This window comes from Pteropus alecto, unplaced genomic scaffold, assembly GCF_000325575.1.
Source record: "Pteropus alecto unplaced genomic scaffold, ASM32557v1 scaffold109, whole genome shotgun sequence".
NCBI lineage: Eukaryota > Metazoa > Chordata > Mammalia > Chiroptera > Pteropodidae > Pteropus > Pteropus alecto.
The window spans coordinates 2,348,005-2,353,035 of NW_006494608.1; the positions used below are offsets into that span (position 1 = coordinate 2,348,005).

The 5,031-nt window shown below is 34.6% G+C and overlaps 1 long non-coding RNA gene across 1 annotated transcript in view; it reads left to right on the forward strand.

Annotated features, from left to right (window-relative positions):
• LOC107196661 overlaps positions 1-3,066 on the forward strand; it is a 35,817-nt gene extending 32,751 nt beyond the window's left edge. Inside the window, exon 5 of the long non-coding RNA XR_001518089.2 lies at positions 739-3,066. This is a non-coding gene — a long non-coding RNA (uncharacterized LOC107196661). The remainder of the gene's footprint in view (positions 1-738) is intronic.
• The last annotated feature ends 1,965 nt before the right edge of the window (positions 3,067-5,031 follow it).

Below are 5,031 nucleotides of genomic sequence, written 5' to 3' on the forward strand. Positions count from 1 at the left end.
GACTGCAGATATAGGTGAATTTTTTTTTTTTTTTTTTTTTTTTTTTTTAGGTCTTATACTACAGATCATTAAAGGGTGAAATATTCAGTAATTGATGGTAAATCAATTGGTTATCCTTATGGAGAAAGATAAAATTGGATTTTGAGTTTGTTCTATACAGTAAAGTAATGTTCCAGGTCAACTAAATATAAAAAGTAAAACTTTAAAAATTTCAGAAAACAATATAGGAAAATGTCTTTATGACTTTAAGGCAGGGAAGAATTCTGTAGACAACATACGAAAAGTGCAAACTACAAAGGAAAAGATCGATAAACTGGACTAATTTTTAAAATGAAAACATTTTATATGTCAAAAGCCACTATAAAAAAGCAAGAGGACAAGTCATAGACTCTTAGAAGATAACTGACAAAGGATTAATAACCAGAATATAAAAAAATTCCTTCAACTTAAATAGAAAAAGGAGAAACGAGAAAAGGAAAAGGAAACCTGAATGGCCAGTAAAATTTACTTAGTTTCAGTAGTCTTTAGATAAGAGCAAATTAAAACAAAAATATTTGATTTCACACCTAAGAGGTTGACAGACATTTAAAAGTCTGACAATACGAAGTATGAATGAAGCAAGGGAAACCTTGAATGTTGCTAGAGGACTGTAGATTGATTTCCATGTTGGAGAGCAATTTGGCAAACTCTTCGAGATTGTACATGAATCTACCCTATGACTTACATTTCTATTTCTAGGTATGTCCCTATAGAAACTCTTGAACATGTGCATGAGGAGACATGAAGAAGAATGTTCATAGCAACATTGTCTATAATAGAAAAAAGGTGAAAATAACAAATGAAATATGTTTCAATAGGAAAAGGGGTAAGTGTGTAATATAATGGGATACTAGTAAGCAGAGGAAAGAGCGAACTGGAATTACTAAAGCCAATGCAGATGAATTTTACAAAGATAATATTCAGTGAAGAAAGCAAGTTACAAAAGATGATAAAGAGATTGGTAATATTTATGTAGAGTTATAATTATAACATAATACAAAATATGTATTTTTGAGTAGTTCACTCACATGTGGTTAAAATATAAAGATGTGCATGGTAATGAAAAATACTAAATTCAAGAGAATGATTACCTCTGCAGAATGGAGAGGAAGGAATATGAGACAGGAAAGGGATATACACAGGACTTGATCTATATTTGTCAGATAAGCATGAGTATTTGTTGTATTGTTCCTATACCCTTTTATGCTTGAAATAACAACAAAAGGTTCAGAAATGCTCAAATAGTTCCCTCCTTTTGTGTCTTCCTCCCCCGACTCCACCACATGTTTCTTGAGCTCCTATATATTCCTGGCTATGTTGTGTGTACAGGGCAAATAATGCAGACATGGTTCCTGCCTTTAAGGAGTTTACAGCCTACTGTCAGAGACATTTTATAAAAAAGTTAAAATATAGTTTGGCATGTACTAACAAATTGTGCTGTTATGGAGAATCAAACAGGGTACTGTGATGGAGATTAGTAGAGGTGGGGCTGCTTACTGTAAATGGGATGGTCAGAGAAGGCCTTTCTGGGGAGTTAACATTTAATATACCTAAAATATGAGAAGGAGTTACCCATTCAGAGAACAAGGGAGGAGTGATTCAGGTAGAGAGAATACCATGTGCAAAGGCCCTGAGGTGGGAAGGGTTTAGATACCTTTCATGACCCAAGAGAAAGCCAGCATGCCTGGAATACTAAAACTGGGAGCAGAATGCTTGAGAAAACACTGCATAGTTGTGCAAGTGTCATAGCATACTGGAAAAGGTTGTAGCAGTAGAGGGATTTGATCCAAATTACATTAAAAATAGTCTTTAAAAGAGGTAAGACTTAGATACTGATTGACTCATCCTGAAGAACTTCCTTATAAACATTGGACATTGAAATAAAGTTCATGTTTCAGAGAGTAGTTATTAAGATAAAATATCTTTAGATTACTAAAGAAATCATTGTGCCATTATGGAGTTTCAGAGTCAGTAGCAGATAATGAATGGTAAATCATCTAGCAACTGCATCCAACATATATATCATGGCAGCGACAATACAAAACAAAACATTGCTGCAGTTGGATTCTTTTGGAATGAGTTGTTATATGTATATTAATAATTTTCTGCATATTCACCACATAACTATATCTTCTAAAAAAATAATAATTAGAAGTCTGACTGCAGTATAAATCCATAAAATTTTGAAGGAGAAAAAGAAGGAAGGAAGATTGGGAGGGAGAAAGGTTGGAGTGTGGGGAAGAAAGAAGACAAGAAGGAGAAAAGGAGGGAAGAAAAGGGAAAGAATTAGAATAACAATGGGCAAATTTTATTTTGACCCCTAAAAATAGTAGTTTAGGCTAGTTCACATGACATTCATATGGCATTAAACATTTCTATATTGAATAATCAATATAGATATGACATTAAAAGGGGTCCTCTTAGTCAAAATAATTGGCAACTACTGGTCTAAATTATGAATGTCTGTTGCACCCTCTTTTATCAGGAAATATTTTTTTCCCTAGAATTTCACAGTGTTGTGGCCATCTGTCCAACTTTATAGGCAGTGATCCCTAGCAAAAGGGTGGTTTGACGTATTTACCATTTCATACCAAACTTATTATTTAAACAAATAATGACACCATCTTTGCAGAGGAAGGAAAACATAGCATATAAATACAAGATTTCAAAACACAGCACATAAAGCTAGGGACTTAGATTATATTTTGTCTGTAGACATGGACTGACTCCAGAAAGTGACATTTTGCCCCCATTTTATCCCCCAAGGATATACCCTTTTTAACTTTAAATACTTTTTTACCCTTACACATAAAACACATGTGTTACACAAGCTGGAGTGTAAGCAGAAACTTTTTCCTTTCCCACTCTACCTCTGCAAACCTGCACTCTTGACTCATTTTCCTTGCTCATGGATGAAATCCTTCGCAAGTCCTATAGATTTTTCCCCTGGTTATTTCATATGAAGTAATAAAAAAAAGTCCAGTCCAATCTAAAATAAAAACTTGACTTTTTCTCCTGCAACTTGGTTGGGCCTGCCTTCTTGGAAACCGGGAGGAAGGGGTAAGAGCTGGGAGAGAGGAGGAAAGTGCAAAGGAAGGGGAGGGGAGAAGATGGGAGAGGGGAGGGAGAGAGAGAGGGAGGGAGTTAGAAGTGCATAGTGTTCCTTCTTTCATGATCTGTCTCTTCCCCATGCTAGCTGCTGTTTGTGATTCCTTCAGAATCAGGTCCTTTTAGTGAAATGGAAGTGAGCTAATGGGTACAAAAAAAGCCATTATCTGACTGATATAGTTGGAGCCTTGTATTGTAGCCTTCTGTGTGCCTGAAGCTCAGTTGGTGGCTCTTTTATGGGGAGCTTTGTAGGGTAGTCAGAAAATTCAGACTGTAGTTCTTCTCTAGTTCCTGCTTTTTGTCCTCTGTATAAGGAATCTATATGTTCAGGTTACCTTGTCTTATAGGCAGCCCTCATAGGTAAAATTTCTTTTAAATGACCTCATTCTGCTCTCTTGGTGGTCTGCTTGGCCCTTAGGGAAAACTCCTCCTTCCTCTTCTTCACCATTGGCACGGAAGTGTAGTTTACTCTCAGATCTGTTAGTTTTGCTGTCTTTAACTGATGTAACCATAACTTTGCTTTTGGTATAATTTTAAGCACATGTCAAGTCCTTAGGTAATTTCAAATTCTGAGAACACAGGCCAAGATCTCAGATGCTCTTTTTGAAGTATCCCTCATGTGGCTTGAAGTAAGGGGGAGGCAGTCTGCCCTTCCCTTATGACAGGGTGAAATGCATAGCATGCTGACAACTCTAAGGAAATTTTTGTTAAAAGTCTTATTTACCTTTCCATCTTTTCTCATGTACCCTCAAATGGATGATAAGCTAAGAGAAGCAAAACTGGTTTTATATTTTTTTAGCATAACTTGTATTGTGTTCTGGCACTTAAGGGCATGAAGATTCAGCTGAAATTGAGACAAGGGAGTCCTGTTTGAATATTCTTAAATTCAAATTTTGTTGAAGAAATATGTTTTTCAGGTGGTAAAGAATAACATTAGAGAAAACCTGAGATATCTGTCTTCAAAGTTTTTAAGTATGAAGAGATAATATTTAATAAAAGTGTCTTGATAATTTCCTATACATTTTCAATTATTTAAACACAAATGAAAAGGCCAAGTTTTTCCATATACATAATTTCTAAATAAATATATTTTTTAAATAGCAAATAGTGCTTTAAATCTGATACTGAATTGTTATTGGGATAAGGAACATTGTTACAGTTTTCCTTGGGAACTCTTTATGAAACCGTGGGATTAAGAAAATCTACTGGATTGGAGCATGGACAAAATGATTCTCCATTATGTTAAAAGAAACAAAATTGCTCTTAAATGATCTCTGCTGGGTGTCATTATGGATATGTAGTGAATACCATCTCATGACATGATTTTATACATAAATATATGTTTGACCTACTCCAGTTCTCAGATGTTTTTTCTTATACTATTGATCAGCAAAAGAGAAATCTAAGACCTGAAAAAGAGTTTAAGCTGTTTTCTCAATGCTTTAAAATTCCAGAAGCAAAGACATAGCCTGGCCCTAGAAATATGGTATAAATCTAGAGTCAGTTGGTTTCACCTTTGGTCTCTGATTTCTCATATATGGATATAATAGCTTCCAATTTAAAGAACCTTTTGGTGATGAGAGACCAGAAAGAGGGAAATAGATGACGGTGTTAGTTAATGTCAAAGCAGTAGTTATTTCAAAACCTTCACAAGTTGAATGTTTCATAGATCATACCAGATAAACATGCCAAGACTTAACCACATCCCAAAACCCTGTCATCAGAACTGAATTGTTTCCCCTTATGGTAATAGGCCTGGGAAATAAATCCATAAATTTAAAGAAGCAATGTTAGATAAGAAGAAATGTTATACTTAAAAGAATGAAAAAATTAAATGTTAGATAAAATTTAGATAGCATTTATTTCATGAATACTAATGATTAT